This window comes from Atractosteus spatula, chromosome 13, assembly GCF_055471065.1.
Source record: "Atractosteus spatula isolate fAtrSpa1 chromosome 13, fAtrSpa1.hap1, whole genome shotgun sequence".
In the NCBI taxonomy this organism is placed as follows: domain Eukaryota; kingdom Metazoa; phylum Chordata; class Actinopteri; order Semionotiformes; family Lepisosteidae; genus Atractosteus; species Atractosteus spatula.
The window spans coordinates 41087245-41106858 of NC_142718.1; the positions used below are offsets into that span (position 1 = coordinate 41087245).

At 42.8% G+C, this 19614-nt stretch overlaps 1 protein-coding gene across 3 annotated transcripts in view; it reads right to left on the reverse strand.

The window, feature by feature from the left end:
* lypd6 (LY6/PLAUR domain containing 6) overlaps positions 1 to 969 on the reverse strand; it is a 32317-nt gene extending 31348 nt beyond the window's left edge. For 2 of the 3 annotated variants that reach the window (XR_016093936.1, XM_088931135.1), the window contains exon 1: positions 828 to 965. The gene's annotated coding sequence lies outside the window, so the exon portion shown is untranslated. Of the gene's footprint in view, positions 1 to 827 lie in introns of all 3 variants that reach the window. The other variant, XM_088931134.1, reaches the window with a different exon arrangement.
* Between the last annotated feature and the right edge of the window lie 18645 nt (positions 970 to 19614).

A 19614-nucleotide genomic window follows, 5' to 3' on the forward strand; every position in this document is an offset into this window, starting at 1 on the left:
TCTGAGACAGGTATATATCCATTTCCCAGGAAAGGGTCAACCTAGGAAAAGACAGGTCAGTCTGGAGACGACAACACTGGATTTTTTTTTATTATCCAGCATGTGATTTTAATCGAGTCGACTCCGACAGCAGCGCTACAACTGGCGACTGTTCCAACGTAGCCTCTTCTCCACTCTTCACCTGAGCCTTTTCCACCTGTGTTTAGTTTAGCTGCATTCCCGACCCCTGTGGCAACCACAGAGCTGAAGCCCCTCGCAGCCTCCCTTTGTGCGTTTCCCCCCGGAGGGCGGAAACAGGGAGGAGGACGAGAGCGGGACAACAGCACCTGCTGGCCGGACTCGCAGGGCAGTGGAGAAGCGCCCGTCTGCGCCCGGAGCGCACCTGGCTTTCGCGCACGGCGTTAAGACGCGCCGCTCTCCGACTGACGGATTGCGGACTGGACGGCTCAGGCGGCTCAGGCACGGGGTGTGCGCAGGGCTTGGAGCTCGGAGCAATGAACTTGCGAGGGGACCTGAAGGAGTTTGATTTCTGTACGGGGTGGGAGGTACTACGGCCAAGACGAAATGCTGCCAAATGTTGTTTTTTCTTTTAAAAAAGAAAATAGTACCACTTTCCATTTTAACCTCTTGGTTTTTGTTCCGTTTTTTCCGCTCTAAAACACTGCTCAATGGACGGATTGCCTTTTGTCCTGGTCGGGTCGGATAGCAGCTGCAAGAGAAACCCGAGGGCATCCTCTGAGTCAGACTCACAAACTCCTCTGTGAGTTTTGTTTGTTTTCTTTAAAAAAAAAAAGCGAGAGAGAGAGAGAACTATTATCACTACTCACCCACAACTGCTCCAGCTGCCAGACTTTCGGAAAACACCTCCCTGTATTCCACGGGTCAAAAGAAACAGCTGCTTTTCGCCGTGTGCTGGGGGGCGGCTGCGGGCTGGTATCGGAGGTCTGCGGTGTGTCGCTCTCCGGGCGTGTCGGAGGTGATATACAGTCCTGAGCCGCACTCGCCTCGCTCGCCGCTCCGACCAATCGGAGGGCCCGGCGGGCGTGGCCACGACGGGAGGGCGGTTTCTATTGGCGGAGCTTAGGCACCTCGGCACAGCGGCCCCTCAGGCCCCTCCCACAGCCTCCTGTCCCACAGGGGGAGAGATTCACCCAAATCAGACACTGGGGAGTGATTATAAGTATTATAAGCAATTACATATTATAAGGTTATTATAAGTATGAATTATAGCACTAAATTATAAAAATGATTTCATTCTTTCAATACGTTAACATTTTCATAGTTTGATTTTGGGGATTTTAATGCGATGGCGTGAACTGAAATAGTTCTACTCACAGGCAGTGAAACGCTTTCTGTGTTTTTTGAAAGTTGTATTTTTTTTTATTTTCGTTTTTTTTTCTTGTTGATAACGGCGATTCGCCGCAGTGACCGCCGTAGTGGAACAATAAGAAGTATGATTTTGAAAAACTGCCCTGGCCTAATTGTCGTTGTTGACGATGCTGAACCTGTCCGGCAGCCCGAACCAGCGCCCTCTGCTGGCGATACGCGCCACTCGCAGGCCGACAGGTGTGCGACCGGCTGTGCACATCGAAACGCCAAGAGGAGATCGTCTCCATCGCGTTTCTCCCTACTGCGTTTTATTGTCTTCCGTTTTCATCTCTTTATTATAAGAACTTGTTGTAGCTGTACTGATTCGAGATTTTGCGGGCATAATAATCGGTTTAGGTTTGCGGGACGAGACATCGGGTTTGTTCTTGAAGGTTTGGTCTAGATTGAAACCCGATATTTTTAAAATAACAAAAGGTCATGAAAAAGAAGTTCGGAAATAGATTAAGATGAATATATTTTCAATGTTAATATACACTAGAAAGTAATTTATAAATCAGTCATCTGAAATTATCATCAAATATACCGGATAAATTGTGCTGCTGAATTCTTTATAATGTTACTGTACGTATATATATAAAATGGTATTTCCTGCTAATTTAAAAATGATTGCTAAAGCTCATGGTCGTGTCTGACTGCTTTCATATTAATCACTCGCTCTGAAGAATGATCTCATGTTGCAGCTGAAAAGGTAAATTAAGACCTCAGGCCACCTCCCGACTTCCACGTCTGGACAGTCAGTTGCAATTTGCATATCAGTCCCTCTTCTAACCGCTTTATCCGGTCCAGGATCGCTGGGAGCAGAATCCTGGCCCGGCAGGCAGCGAGCGCCTGGCGGGACACAGCCGGACGGGACGCCAGTCAGGGTGTAATAGTGCAGGAAACGCTGGGCCATCCTTTAAAATGTACCTAGGAAAGCGGGCGTTCTTGTTCTGGGACCGCTTACTACTGTATGTGACCGACTGTTGCTTGTTAATACGATTGTCAAATGCATGCCGTCATCAAACAACACACACAGCTAACTGCTCACGAAGTAACAGCTGTGTTGTGACAGTTTCTAACATTTCCCAAATTTAAACAAGATGGGTGTTTTTTTTGTAAAACAGACATGACTATTATTAATTTATCTCCCAGAGGAAAAAATGAAAAAAAAATTTATTAAGAATAAAAGCTTGCATTTGCTGATTTTGTTTTATTTGTTCAATAGCAATCAGGCTGATGTCATTTCCTTAGTCTTTCAAGCAGGAGTATCAATGTCTAGCTTTCTACATCAGTAGTCATTGCTACTGTGGGCTCTTTAACACTCTTCTCAGTAAGATGTTATATGTTCAGAACTCTGCAGCTAGATGCCTAACTCACAGCAGACCCTGGCAGCATATCACTCCTACACTTAAATGTCTACATTGGTTGCCTATGAAGTCATGTATTCAATATAAGATCTTGTCACTGACTTTTAAGGCTCAAAACCTGGCTCCATCACACCTCTCTGAACTGCTCCATGTTCCCCTCGTAGGCTCTGGTCAGTTGAGGCTGGTCGTTTGCTCCACGTCCCCGGGACTAAATCTCACACCGTTGGTGCCTTAGCTGTCTCTGCTCCAGTGTTATGGAACGCCTTTCCTCAGACTCGACAAGAGACAAATTCCCTGACTCTCTTCAAATCAAAACTTAAAACTCATCTTTTTGCTAGGGGCCATGCGTGATTCCCTTACAGTTAATCTTGTACATTCTTGTTTCTTTGTAAATACTTTATATGGCTGTTTGTTTCTCTTTTGTTCTTTATCACTATGTACAGCATCCTTGGGTTTGGAAAGGCACTATAAATAAAAATAATTGTTCTCGTCCTCATTCTCGTTCTTATTCTAGGAGCAGAAATTCACAAGGACACATACAGTGTTGTGCTGAAATAACACCCATGTTATTGGGTTACTATTGGTTACCAATATAATAGCCAATATAATTATTGGCTATATTATTTTTAACACTGGTCGTGTTAAAAAAAATCAGCTAAACCTGTCAGACACTGGCCTAAAATTACAACAAAATACAAAAGTAAAAAACAAATGGAAACTAATGGCAACTGCTTTTAAAACTGAGACGATGATGATTACACAAAGGGTTGTGGGAGTGTGGAACAAGCTACATCCTGGCTCCTCCTGAAGAACAGCTGCATGAGAGCCTTGGATCAGTGAGGTAATAGTGACTGAATGGGCTGAATGGCCTCATGTTTGTAACCTGTCTTAATTTCTTATGTACAGACTTGGGGGGTGATGAGGTTTAACACAGATCAGAGGAGCTACTTCTCTTATCTACAAACCGTTGCAGAACTGGTTTGTGTCACTTGTAGAAAAAGGAGAGTGTTTAAAATCCAAATTGACTCTCATGTCCATATGCACAGAGCACAGCCACTCCATTATTCAGACTGTCAAGCTCAGAATGGAATGCAGCAGAAAAAGGTGAACTGGAGTAATCTCAAAATAGCTTCAAAATACATTCAGGCAAAAGCTTTTTAAACTACAGTATGTGACAAACAATTAACTTGTTTTGCACGTTTAACATGATTACCTTTATTAATCATCTCTTATTGGACAGTTCTTTAATTATCTGTTCTGTCAACTTCTAATAACCTTTAATCTTCTGTACGAATGTCTGGAAAAATCTATTGTTATATTTTCTGCAAGGAACATGTATCCAAAGGTGCTGCAGTATGAAATGTCAGTCCTGAAGGGATGACAATTACATTTGACCTATATTATCAGAGAACAAATAATAGATAGCTTGAATGTGTATAAATTGTTATTCATTTAATGGGCTACAATTTGAAAGCTTATTTTTTTAGTTTTGAAATTATAATTAAACCCTGCAGTAAGGAGAATAATACAAATCTCACAGCAGATTGCTCGATGTAGAAGACCTAACATCATGAAACTACTATATAAATTAAAACCCAATGAAAAAAAAACAGCAAAGATTTTTTAATCAGATGCAGTTCTATACCATTTGTCAGAAATGGAATGTATATTTCGTATATTTTTAGTTTTGAACATGCACAAAAAATGACCGAAAAGCTTTGCTTACATGCCTCTAGACCACACATCTCTCGAGTTCTGACTGCATTTTGTCATTTCCAGCTTACCTGAGTCCCATCTGTTTGAAAAGAATTTTGAGCAAGCCTGTCAGGCAACCTTTTCAAAAATAGTCTGAGGGCACATCGTAAAAAATGAACCTAAAAAAAGTCAAAAGAAAAAAAATCTGTGTTCATGCTTTCCCAGCTTCTACAGATTGCTACTATGAGAGAAACCAAAATGACACTCATGCATTTTTTTGTAACATTCAAATAAATCCATCAAGAATATTGTAAATCTCTGCCTAGAGACATGCTTATAAAGGAGGAAATTGTATTTTATATAACAAGCTCTATAATCTTGATTTGTGACATTTAACTATAAAACACCGGAACTGTTTAACACTGTAACTGCTGTAATCCACAAACCTTCAAATGCAAGAAATGCATATAATATATAGAAATGTATCTTGTAAAGAGTGGAATAAAATACTCACAACATTCATCTGCTTCCAGCCACCTCTTCCCTCTTGTCACAGGGAAGCCGGAGGCTACAGTATACTGGCAAGCAATGGGACACCAGTCCATCGCAGGCAGACACAGACACATTCTCACACCAGCACACATTTCCCCAGAAGGCCATTAACCTACTAGTAAGTCTGTGGACTGTGGGAAGAAATCAGAGCACCCAGTAAAAAACACATAGACACCAACTCCACACAGGTCTGGAACTGAACCCAGGATCCCAGTGCTAAAGGGCATCAGTGATAACCTCTGTGCTTCCATGCTGCCTGAGCTGAAACTGCAGGAATACATTTTTTTATAAAAAGGAAAGAATGATTTTTCGGTGGCGTGTTAAATTGAATGTAATCTACTCTGGACACCAGGTTATTGGAGGACCTGGCGTTTCACAGCTCGGGCTCTTGAAGCAGTCTGGATATCAATGATAACATTGTTTAAAAACTGAAGTTACAACATAGAGAGGTGGGGCACCTTGCTGACACGACGCCTGGCTCTTATTCTCCTCTCTGGAGAGTTGGGTGTGTTGAGAATAACCCCGATCATGCACAGGCTGCTGCATGGTTTGATCCACAGACTTTTCCTTTCTTTTCAGCTTCCCAAGAAGCTTTTTTTTAACACACAAGGGATAGAGCATGACTGACAGCCTTGATTATCAGTTACGTCTTTATTTTGAGGAAAATATTAAAGTCAATGTACAGTAATCTGTTCAGAAAAGTACTTGGAACCTGGACACAAACCAGCAGGGAGAGCACATCCTCTCGATAACCAGCCAGCGTCTGGAACTGAACTGAACAGATTTTTTCTTTAATAGCCAAATACAGTACACTGTACAATTCACCGTAAATGAATATGTATATAAGGAGGGGGAACAAAGCTTTGAAATCTGCATGCTTTCTCAAAACTGAATTTTCTCAGAACTGAATTTCCCACATCTGATGCAACTCTCACAAACTAAAAACTTTCATAGTTTAAAAGCTGTCAAGAGAAGCGCAGTGTTATGTGGATCAATTTACATACTGCACATGCACAAGAATTCATTCAACCAGAAAAAGCGACTCATGCCCGTGGGTCTCGGGGGGTGATGTCGAGGTCCCTGAGACAGCAGGGAGATGTTTCATATATCTCCCTGCAGCTCACACCTAGCAGTCTACTGAAGCCCAGCAGTGTGAGCCTGGTCAGTACCTGGATGAGAGACTGCCTGGGAAAAACTAAGGCTGCTGCTGGAAGATGTGTTAGTGGGGCCAGTGGGGGGTGCTCACCCAGCAGTCCATGTGGGTCCTAATCCCCCAGTATACTGATGGGAACACTATGTTGTAGAAAAAGGTGTTGTCCTACAGATGAGACATAAAACTGAGGTCCTGCCTTTCTGTGATCATTAAAAATCTGAGGGTGTTTGTCAAAGAGACTAGAAGTGTTAACTCTGGTGTTCTGACCAAATTTTTCCCAGATTTCTTTATCAGTCATGGCCTCCCAATAATCCCCAACTATGAACTGGCTTCATCACTCTGCTCTCCTCCCCACTGAGAGCTGGTGTGTGGGGAGCGTACTGGCACATCATCCAGGTAGGGGTACACACTGGTGGTGGTTGAGGGGATCCCCATTACTTATAAAGCACTTTGAGTGGATTGTCTAAAAAAGCACTATATAAGTGTAAAGTTTATTTATCATTTGTATTATATTAAACCTTCAGGTCTAAAACATCCTGAGTAAAGCAAATGTTATCATTGTGATAGGGGAACCTTCACCTTCACTGATGTGACTGCTCACGTACTGTTAAGGTCACAAAAAAGAGAAAACTGTCATGTTGTGGAAGTTTGTGTGTTTTCTTTTATTTGTATGAGAGAGAGGTTAAAAGATTACTCTGATATGAACTCTAAATGATATTGCAGGTGTAATATATGTGCTGTACCAAACTCAGCATCTCACCTTCTTAGCCAACATAATAGTTTTACTGTACTATAGACTTCAATCAAAAATCAAAAACACTTCTGTCTTTCAAATAATTCCGCAACTGTAAAAGCTAAAACATTACAGAACATGAGTGTTACTGGCTGTGCCTTTAAACCCTACATAAAGACATGAGGAACCAGCAGATGATGGCAGTACAAAAAGAGGAATTTAAAGGTATAGGGAATGTAGGAGAGAGCTCTGAATTACTCTTGTCCGTTTCAAAAACCAGATGGGCGTAAGAAAACAGGGCAGCTTAAGTCAATAGAAGGAAATAGTAATTATCTGCTTACTATAAGGCTTCCAGAGAAAGAATGCCAAGAGCAATTCAGGATGAAGGATTAGAGGGCAGAGTTAAGGAGGAGGCAGAGTTAAGGAGGCAGGCAGCACCTCTAACTGCTGCTCAGCAGCTAGTAATCGTGCCCTCCAGCAGACAGCGGTTCCTGCTAGCCCCAAGAACTTCGGACTCTGTTTTATTTCTGAAAGGCTTTCACATTTACATTTCACTTGTCATATTTCATATTTATTTGTACTGCTACATATTACAAAGGCTTCTAAATATTTCTTAGACCGTTGTTTCCTTCCAGACTTTTAAAATGCAAAGAGCCCTAGTCCAAACTCAGGGATGGAAGAGCTAATTGAACAAGAGGCAGCAGTACTGGCCAGAGTGGGACTTCAGGAACAGTCATGTCCTTCTCCAAGACTGGCTCACACAGTCTGAATCCTGGCAGATTTCTCTGGCTGTCACACCTCTTCATTTCAAAGCTTTCGAAAACCCAGATAAAACCCAAAGACATTTGCTAGTGATAACTCTTGGCCTCAATAGTGGTTGTCCAGTGCCTTATGAAACATGAATAAAAAATAATAAATGTGTTAATTGCAGATAATTAATATTTAAATTAGCAATATTTTCCAGATAAAGGCAAACGGTCAACTACTTCATTCATGTTGACCGTGTGAGTCATGAAGGTATTTCCCTGCCCCCGATGTCTGAAAAGAACAGTTAAAGACATATTTACATTGTGTCTCTTTATCGACTATCGGCTGGGTTCGCCCAGTTTCTGGATTGAAGCCAAAGAGAAATTAATCTTTAGCATGATGTTAACAGGAACAGTTTTAATCATGAGAAGTGTCACACACTGAATGACCACCCAGTGCTTTTGTCTACAGTAGTTCTCAATACTATATATAAAAAAGTATTCAGTTTAGAGGCTTAATTTAGATAAAAACATATGTTCTAATTGGACTTGTTATATGAGAAATTACTGGTCAAAACTAACTAAAAATTACCCTAGGGTCAGATTATACATTAATCAAGCAATGCTTTACAAAAAGTAATTGCCATTATTTGATTCTGTCATCTTACTTGGAAAACATCCCAGAATTCTCAGGCTTGTATAAACAAGACAGGATAATTACATCTTAAATCTACTAGCCTGAATATTCCACAAGTTGCCAAAACCCCCACACCGCCTTTTAACTGTGAGATTCTTGAAAGTGTAGGTGATCGTTAAAATACTTCCAGAGAATACATACAGTACTACAGTTGTAAAACAGTATTGCAAGGTAAAAGAACATCCAAGCTGAGGCAGGAATCAGAAGACATTACTACAGAAGTGCTCTGAGCTGAGTCACTGAATCATCTGGATGATTTAGGGGATAATACATTAAGTCTGTAACTACATGGTGCATTATTTAAAGAGGTGGGTATATATACTGTATCTAGCAAAACAATTGTTCTGTCTTCGTTCTGCACTCCTGTCTTCCTTATTATGGAAATCATGGATTTCTTAAAGCACAGTCTGTTGCCTTCTAGGAGAATCTTCCACAAGGGAAGCCCTGGAGGAGAATTCTGCTGCACAGGTCATGATACTGTGGAAGACCTCACAGAAGACGGGCCTCCTGATTATGAGAAGGTGCTAAAACACGTGTTTGAATGAAAGGCCGTGGCAGGAGTAACGAAAAACCTTCAATGGATCAATGGTTAAATGTTCAAGAACTACCCCATCTGAAGCAATGATTCAAACTGCTTTAAGCTAAATTGATGGACAGCAGCCCGATGCTCAGAAAGACTCATGTAACAAGGTCGTGCCCAGGATAAACAGAGTCCCACACTGAGACTCATGCCTTCGTCGGATACTGAGCGCACAGATATGCTTCGTATTGTATTTCCTTTCTGTCGGCCTACGTTCAGTCATTTCTGTAAGGATTATTTTGGTAATGCGAAACTTTTTCAAGGTGATTAAGGAATGAGTTTTGCTTCGAGACATGCTCTGAGATGGGCAGTTGACAGGTCTTTAAATGCAAGGGATCAAATCCACATCTGTGGCCCCTGTGATATTCACATGATAGGAAAGCCTAGATCTTTGCGTTTCACCACCTCGAACAGAGCGACACACCTTGCTCTCCGCAGACTAATCACATCAGCTCGCTGCAGCGTGTCATAACTGGATTAGGGCCTTTGATGCTCTTTTTGCAGAGTCGTAACTATTAACTGCAGAATCCACATCCTTTCACCCTACAGCTATTGGTTCAGCTGTTAACCAAATCAATGGTGAGCATAAATACCTACAGTACAGCTGCACAATACAGTATGTGCTGTCATGAACACGAAGGAATTGGTTCCTCTAGGAAGACACCATTTCTGCCATATGGTGTGGAAGTCACACTCCATTGAGATCATCCTCTGCTGTAAATTGCAGTTTAATATTATTGTATGCACACTGTTAGAACACTCTTCTTGATTTCCTGTCTTACTCTGATCTTTATTTTTTTAAAAGTATCATATACAGTAATTGTTCTTACAGGTTGTCTCTGAGATACAGTAAATATTATTAAACACAGGATATATGTGAAAGCTGTAATATATATTAGTAGTGCTCTCAGGTTCACGTGGGTATGCACCCTCACCACTGCCACCTCAGGTCAGCCCCCCCCACCACCGGGGACTCGAACCCAGGCCTCCAGGAATCACTCAACAGGGACCCAGCCACTTGAGCCAAAGGGAAATCTCCCCTCAGCCCAGCGGCTGTGGGCCCTGCTATTCACAGGGAAGGGCGGTGACGTCACCGCACTGGTAAGCCGGCTCAAACAACCTGCAATGGTGGCCGTACGCGTTACGATATTTTTAATTTGCCTAGCATTTATATACAAAAACTTAAATGATACTGTTACCTGACCTACTGCTTCATGCGGTTTCTTTTGCCTCTGCATTTTCATATATTTCTTCACCTGATCCTCCTCCCTTCCATCCTAGTTCAGCTCTTTTTGCAGATTCTGCTGGACCCCTTTCTATTTGAATATAGCTCATCTTTTCTGAAGAGATATGCCCTGTTGTGGAAATAAATTCCAACGGCCAATTCCTTCCCGGGAATATCCCCGGATTGGGTCTGTAGGCAGGAACCTCTGAAGCGCACAGACGGAAACACAGAGAAAACCACTGATTTTGGGTCTGGTTCTGATCAACAACCTGCTGGGAAAATCTGACTTGTTCATCTGTGGACTGTGTGTGTCTTTTCCCAGTGTCATTTGTACCCACAAGAACCAAAAGTACAGGGATCTCACCTATTCCAGGAGCTTGTCACGCCAGGAATGCTGTCTGCTACACTGGCTCCTAAAAGGTAGCAGACAGCTGTAGGTTCAGAATCGTACTTTTATACCTCAGGATAGAGTCCTTCAATAACTGTCTTTCTTGGTTTGCCTGGAATGCTGGTTCTGGGACCCTAAGCGTTATTTCCATCTTCTTGTTGGGGATCTTTCAGCTTCACTGTCTTGGTGATGGACAGGTCTGTCCGATGTTACATCTATCTGGCAGTGAGCTGTGTCAGAGACAGTGATGATACAGATGACAGCTCATCTGATTAGCGCTGTCCTTGCTACTTAATATTCAGTCGATTGGATCAGCATGCTTTCAAAAATTCGGGGTAGTCCTGCTTATCCATCTTTTGTTGTTCTCTGGGGTTTTCCACCTTCTTCTCCAGGAAATACAATTTTGTTAGCAGGTTCTGGACTCCGTGACCGCTGACACAGGTACAGCTCTGTTGCTGGAGTCATCTGCTATCTGCTGCTGAATGTTGCACATGTGGCGCTGTCACACACCACAGGCTTAAGTGCCATAGTCCTGTTTGTTGCAGTGTGATGATATCACCGTATGACTACGGCCTTCTCTGGCCCTCCTTGAGTAGATCTCTGTCCCTGTGGTATGAGACCCTTAGGATGTGTTTTTATACACCTGGCCTCACAGCTCACTCTGTGTAGACTGACTCTGCAATAGGCCCTACACTGAGGATCCACCCCTGGCCAGCAGGCAGTCACGCATCTGAGTTTCTTCCTGAACACAGGTCATTCTAAAATACAACTAAAAACAACAGGCTGCAACTACTTAATCATTACAGCTATGCACTGCTTTGACTTAGGAATCTACAAACACTAGATTGCTCAAGATTGCTCTCAATTTCTCTCAGTTCTAAGGAAGAGGCACAGACTGCAAAAAAAAAGTGCTCCGTGTTTCTTCCTTTCTTAAAATGTATTGTCTGCTGCCCTCCAACCTGTTGCTGTTCCCCAATCTCCGCAAAAAGGAGACAGATGGTCGCCATTTCCGTCTTGTCAATTGAGAAAGAAAACTGAAATTTTTGCTAAAAACTGTCGGCTAAGTCTTCTCCAAAACCCCGTCCTGATCTGTGTTCCCAGAGTGTTTCTTCAAGGTCCCCAAGGCTGCTTAAAAGCTCGTGAGCGTTCAACTGACAACAGAACACACTGTACAAGCCTTGAAGAGATAAAGGTTTTCTGCTGGTCTTCCCGTTTGTTTACAAAAAAATAAATTACAAACAAATTCACAGGAAAGGTGTTTCTGTAATTCCCTAAGATTTGCCTAAAAGTATGTCATGTTTTCCAACACTGTGGTGAAGTCATTGCTACAGATAATTAGTTTATGTTTTTTGTTTCACAAATTCACCGCTGTCACTGTGAATACAATCGTCCTTAGATGCGAATGTGTGGCAGATGGTTTATCATCCCCAGGTTGCTATCTGACACATTTTCAGTTGTGATCCCCAATTCCTGCGCAGCTCAGGTTTAATGCTGATGAGGATGTGCTTAGTAAGTTGTTTCTAACTCTGTAACAAGCACTGTGAATAGAGCTATTGTGCCCTATCAAGCAAGCAACTCAGCTGTGAAATGGGATATATATCATGCTGGTTTTACTATTTTAAAATATACCATATACAGTAGTTGCAATGTCTTTGAAAACATAATTGTTTAAATAAAGAATCTGTACTCTCCAAGGTTCAGAGATATTTAAAGGCCATGTTTCCAGAAGGAAAGATATTGCCTCTCTCCAGAGAGTCTATGTGAAACCTCCCACTTGCAGTACCTGTGTAGTGCAGTAAGGTGCATATCACTGGAGACAACAGCAATGCGGATGAGGATGCTGCCATAGACAGTGAACCAGTTCTGTTCTGTGCAATATCGAAGTGTGAATCAAAAAGTCTCTATGGCCTCATTTTGTTCTCCTTTACTTTAAAATTAATCAGCATTTTTTCCTTATTTCAATGGATCTGTATTGGTAAGTATTTTGCAATTCTAATTACTAGATTAATAAAGACTTATTAATAATAATTCCTTACACTTAAAGAGCGCTTTATGGATACTCCACCCAAAATGCTTTACAGGTAATGGGGATCCCCTCCACCACAAGTAAAAGAAACATCTCCTTTTCATTTCCATGCCTGAAAGATTGTCTTTTAGGATGACTAAGAGCTAAAACAGGTCCTAAAGGAGAATAGGTGCTATTTGTTTTGGGAAATTCAGGTCTTTCTGGTTAGATCATCTACATGCTAAACTGACTGAGAAACAATTTCAATGCTTTGTTTTGAAAATCTTAGTCTTTGTTCTCTACCTTGTCAAACAGGAGTATTTATCCTAGATTTCCACCATTGTGAAGCTACAGTACCTGTATGTAGAGAGAAGAACTTTTTCACTGTGGGATTTTGGTTTAACACCTAACAATAGAAACTCTCATGTTAGGAGTGAAGGGTACAGGGGAGTTCATCCCTTGTAATTTTCTGTTGTTATATATATATACTGTAAAACCAAGTATAATGGTTTTACCTGAGATTATACTGCATGCAGTGCAGGCAGACACATTCAACACCTGCTCCGCAGTCAAGAATTCTGTTAGCAAGGAAACACTGGGATCCGATCCTAATATTGTTGCCATGTGCCTTTCATACACATTTTAGAGAGCATGGTGGAAGGACATTACCAGAAAGTAACCAGAGTCTAAGAAGTGAAAAAGGAGCTCTGAGAAGTCTGAAGGAAAAGGGGCGGATGGTGGTTTTCACCATGTGACTGTCACCATGTGACTGGCTCAGTTTGCTCAGTAGAAGCCATTGTTTTATAGACACGCAAGGAATTCCATCCACACTTTCCCACACACTGCAGTGCTTTACACCCAAACTGTGGAGCTCTTCATGAATGACACCGAGACAGCCCAGAGACACCAGGGCAGGGAGGGCTCACAAGACACGGCCAACATCTCTTGAGCTGCAGTGAGACCAGCCAACCCCATGTGGCTTTGCCACCGCAGGGAGCCAAGATCCAAGTTATCTTTCAGTTACATTAAAGTATGTGGAGAGAGTGAGGGGTGTCCTGGTTTAGAACAGAGGTAGAAAAATGGGAGTTTCTATTTGCTCACCCATCAGCAATGGTGGTAAGTGTGACATTACCACCTTCTAGACTGATCTCATCAGATCTTAAAAGCTAAACAAGGGTCAGGCTGATCAATACTGGGATGGGAGACCTCGAAGGAAAACCAGGTTGCTGCTGCGAGTGGAGCTGGCAGATCAGTAGGTGGTGCTCTTCCCTCTGGACTAGAATTTCCAAAGCATCTTGACAGCGTGGCGTTTGGACACACAGTGCTGAAGGAGGTGCCATCACTTGAGATGTGAAACCAAGGGCCTTACTAACTGGTCATTAAAGATACCCAGTGTCCTGATTGATTCCTGCTTAACTTATTTGGCAAGGTAATTTTTTCACTTCTCTAAACGAGCTGTGTAGTGGGGCTGCTCTCCAGTCCTGGAGAGATTGGACCCCCCTCCTACATGTAAAACACTCACAATGTGAATCATTTAGGATAAAAAACAAAGAATTAACTACTCATGTGGTAAGAAGGATAAATAGCCTGGTCTGAACCCAACAGTAGCTGGGGCTATGCTGTAAAAGACGAAGGTGTATTGATGCCCATATCTGCTGCGTTGTGGTGTGTGCTGTGGAAGAACAGGACATCCACATGGGGACCTTCACACACAAACCACTCCTCGCACCCGTGGCCCAGGGGTTCTCAGTACTGTACTGAGGTTGAAAAGAGAGACGCCACACTGGCATCAGTCCTACCCTGCACAGCGACCACCAGCTCTTTAGACAGGTCTAGCGGCCCCTGCTCTCCACTGAACTGACCCCTGACACACCTTGCATACACCCACACCCACATGAACACTCAGCATTCCAGCCCGGGCCTCCTGCCCCAGCTAGTGAAAACATGAGAGGGAACTGAGACCACTCCACAGCACTGACCTCTGCCACTGCACACGGCATGCAGGCCCCCAGCAAGCCAGTTTCATCGGAGAGAGAACAAAACCAACGATGGTCCTTAGGAAACAGGTGGCAAGCTATTCATCGGCACATGAATGATCTACAATTAGAACACCACCCGTCCTTGCCTCATGTTAAATATCCGCTCCGAAAAAGATTCATACGCAAACATGTTAAGACATAATTAGCGAAAAAAATCCTAAACCTTGAGTACTTTAACAAAAGAAGGAATGTGCTTGCCTTTGGTGGAGCACAGATTCCTCTGGTAGTGCTCATGTGAAATGTGTTGAATTTTGTTTTTTAATTCACACCCGAAATCCATATTCTCAGCCAGAACTTTATTCATTATCTTTCTCTTTATAGTGATGCAGAGCCAGGGAAGGCAAAAGCTATGGATTACAGGTTTATGGATGCACTGAAGCTGTGAGACTTGTTTTTGTGAGTGCAGTAGACGTGAAAGACACTGCCTAATCATGTAAAATGTAGCAGAACAGATCAGAACATCCCTCTGCTAGCAGAAAGCCTACCTGTGCAGTAGGGGGTTGCAGCTACAGTTCCTGGAGCTTATTCCAGAAGACCGGGCTGGTAGGCAGGACAGAGAGCACATGACAGCTCTCCAGTTCATCAAATGCCTGGGTGAAAGGTCCAGTTTAGAATAGCAGATCAAACCTGGCCAGTGTATCTTTAAAAGGCTGTGGCACCCAGATACCACTTCTCTAAACATGAAGGAACCATGCAAACTCCCTCAGCTGGAATTGAACCCTAGAGCATTCAACGGCATTTCAGTACAAGCTCTAACATTTCACGTGAACTTTAAAACCAGCCCTCTGTGGTTTAATTATACATTGCGCTGCCGCCTGTGTCAAGAGCCCTGAGTTAGAGGCCGAGTCCCAGTCAGCCTTCCCAGCAGTAGCTGCTGTGGGCGAGTGGCCTATGACCCTCTCTCTGCACTAACACCCTCCTCCTCTTTGACTCCCCCCTCTTGCTGAAACAAGCAATCTAAGCTAACACCCGTCACAAAGCTCTGAGCCCTCCGGAGGCTGACAGCAGGAACTCAGGAGATCGTCACGGTCGTTCAGATAAAGACAGAGTAGTGTGCCAGATTGAAGAAGGGCAGACACAGCACGGGTCCTACCAGTGATCCTGCTAGTCATTCTCCTCTTATTTCTTCATTCATGTTTCTGTACCTAGAAAAGTCCCTAGAAAAGCTTTTAAGTACCAAATGAAACTAGGGGCTCAAACTTGGACCACATACCCATGATGGCACACAAAAGATTTCATTTTGCATTTCTGGTTTGGATAAGGGTAACCGTTCATTTAGATGAATTAAACAAGAATCACAGTAAAACACAGAAAATCCAGAACAGAAAAATCAGAAAACATTTCAACTTATTCTTGCTGTGATTGATATCTGAGGTCTGTGGTTGGTGTTTCACAGGGAAGGAGGCATGACCATTCCCACCCATGCACCCTTCCACAGTCTGTAAGATACGTCACCCTGCAAGGTACTTTCCCTCTTATCTATCAGTGCAAGGAAACAAGGAAATGCAGACAAATATGCACATTTAACATCAGCTCTGGCAGTTTTATGACAATTTAGGAGAGAGCTCTACTCTGCTCTAAGCTAGACTCTAGAGCTCCCAGACAGACCCACCCTGGGATCTGGACAATCTGTCAGTACAGCCACTTCAAAGAAGACCCCAGAATTCCCCTGCTTCACTAGAACCTTACAAAAAAACTGATGGCCTCCTGAGTTCTGATTAGATTGCTGAAAAACGCTCCAAGCAACTAATCATTTTAATTATCTCTGTCTCTGCACAGTGATATATTACTTTTGAGGTCATGATAACATTTGAAACCACCTTAAACTCTGTAAGGGTTCATATGTTATGTTGTCCGTGGATCTGATGCTTCGATCAGCTAACGCAGTTAGATGAGGCACGAGAGCTTAATGAACTATACAGAAGGGAATGCTCTCACACAACTTGAACTCTGCCGATTAGCTCTGCAAAGTCAAAAATGCGGCGAGATTCCATCAAATATTAAAACAAATCTGCCTTCTCGATATTTCCATCTGAAGTCATCATTTATAGTGTAACAAATGTACCTGTACTTCTACCACTATCACAAAAACACTGAATGTAAAAGCTTCATATTAAAAAAGGGAGAGAGCTCAGCTGCATCCAGTTGCATGCTTTGTTTCTCCAGCATGGTCCACACGACACATGAATAAGTAAAGATGAGCACAGGCTGCGTGAGCAGCACCCCACATCACACCATGCCCTTCAGCTCTGGGGTGGCCTGGGAGGAGGGGTCCCCATTGCTGCGGCCCCCACAGTGCAGGGAAACTGAGACCCAGGATTAAGTGACAAACTCCAGACTGTGCTAATTTTCAGAAGGCGGATCAGATGCCCCCTGTCCGTGTATCTCACCATCTTCTCACAGCAAGGAGCACTCGCATGTGAGAAACAGATCAGCTGGCATTGGCCACCTGCAGCTTTCCAAGAATGAGCCCTTACACTGTCCTCCCAGCTCCACATTTAACTGCAGACATGTAGTTTATGACCTGAGTTATACATTGAACACTCTACATTTTCTGCAGCAACTTGTCACATTTTCCCTTCTGGAACAGTAATGTTTGTGGCATGACAAGCACTAAAACCTGTTTGCAATATTACTGTATAAGCTTAATCTGCTAACTCATAGTAATTTCATGTTTATTAGAACATCCTTTTTTGTCTTCTAATTCTTCAAGTCTTGGCATACTGAATGAGCCCTTTCCTTGCCTCAGTTATACACCTACATTAATGCAGCGACTGACTCTTGGGTGAAAACCTGGTTGCCTTTATTAGGTAGAACAGGTAATTATTTCAAAGATATAGAAGCTTTGTAAACAGGCTCTGCAGAAACGTATTAACTGGTTTTAACAGAGACTCCTCCTAAAGTATCGGCACAGCACAGCAAAGTCAAAGATATTATTTTAGGTTTACAGGCAAGCAATCTAGCCTTGTGATCAAGAGATTAATATGAATAAGTACAATATACATTATATTTCTTTATAATTCCATGCATTTAGGACCATCAAAACACAAGAAAAGTTACAAACTATAGGAAGCCATTCAGCCCATGTCGCCCTTTGGTACAGTAGGTAATTGGCCCCTTTGGCAGAAGCTGCAAAATGGCTGTACAAACCTCAATAACTAAGATCTGAGGACGATAATTCCTTTCAGACAGCATCAACAGCTACAGGATCTGCTTCGATCCCAAAATTCCATAACACACGACGTTTGGGGAAAAACAACTGTTGTGTTTCAAAACTGAAGCTTTGGATTTCTAAATCATCGAATTGTAGCACTCTTGATTAGTTCTGAATGTATTCATGTTCAAAATGTTCAAAGCAAGCTGCTTCAATGTAATACTAACCTACTTATAAAACAAAAAATATCAACCAAGCATTATTTTTTTAAAACAAGAATGGAATCATTAAGACTATTTATACGCAACGATTATTTTAATCACAGCAGACAAATGGCTGTAATCATCTGCACTCCAGAGGTGAGTTTTTCGATAGACTATGAGGTAATGTGTTACTGAAACACAGCCTAACCATTGCTGCTGCTGTCGTTTTCCTTTCCATTGTGGTTTTACATTTAACACGAATAAAATCAGGAAACATTTGTCAGGAAAGACATTTCACAAAAAGCATAAAAAATGAAACCAGGATTATAATGAAAAAAATTACAAATAAGAGCTCTGCAACACAAACTTACCTGAGTGTTTCATAAATACCCCACAGTACAGAATACAGCTGCTTCAGATAGCATCTGAAACCTTCAAGCAGAACTGAGGAGGTGGAGAGGGCTTCTACCACTGATATAGAACAGATCTGCTGGAGTTACAGAGTGACATATTAAAAGCAAAAGGTCTGGGTTAATGTGGTGTGAGAGAAACATTTTACAACAAGGTGGGCAAGAGAAGGTCAGGCAAGGCCAAGATGCTGTAAGTACTGCGAGACATCAACTTCTAATAAGAGGGAAAACCACTGGTTGTGAATGGAACTGAATTCAACAATCTGGTTATCAACAGGACACATTCCTTGTAGACCTTTCTTGGAAATTAAATGAAACAATAAAAAAAAGCACAATATATGTGCATAGAAACAACTACAGAAATACGCAACCTGGTGCTGAAAACGTTTCCGTGATGAGAAACCGATAAGACTGCAGTGAATACAAACACGCAGGAGCTGTCTGCAGGAGCGTCTGGGTACTTCACCTTCCAGCTGACACAGACGACATGAAACAGCAAACACCACATGCGCTGAAATCTGTCAGCAGCTGCCGGCCTCCCCTGTTTGTCCAGATGCAGGGCCGACCCTGCAGCCATTTGGCACATTTCTGAATTTTGCTGACGAAAGGGAAGAGGACAAGACAAGCAAGGGATCTGCCGGGACTTGCGCTGAAGAAGTTCTCTTCGCAGGCCAGAGGGCCCTGCTGATGTAACCTGTCTGGGCCATCTTACAGCCATCTGCTGCCCATCGACGGTTTATTGGTGGTTCAGCTTGGTTTTTATTGTACTGGTACTGGTGACAAAGCAGAGACCTTGTATGTAGAGTATGTGCTCTGTGGCTCTTACCAGATGTGTTTTCCTTGCTGACACACCCACTTAGGCACTGGAATTAATCTCCCCATCCCCCTCTTGAAACACACCCCCGTCTCCGGGCTCCTCTGTACCTGCCAGTGCCCCTGCCTGAAGGCAAGCTCAGATGGGCTCATACTCCTCAGCAGCTTCCGATGTGTCCAAACCTTATCCAGGGTAAAATATTATGGTACTATGTGGAATTATTCGGGGTTTTTATTATTGCAATAAGTGCTGAACTCCCTCAGGGTAAATTTGTGAAATGGCAGAATAAAAAAAAAGGCTGTAAGAAGAGGCCACTTGACCCAAGTGTTCTGTTTGGTAGTTAATTGATCCCTGGATCTTATCCAGCTGTTTCCTGAAGGGAGCCAGAGTATCAGCTTGAACAACGTGGCTTTGGAAGCTTGTTCCACCCTCCCACAAGCTCTCGGTGTAAGGCGTCCTCAGTTTTAAATGCACTTCAGCACAGT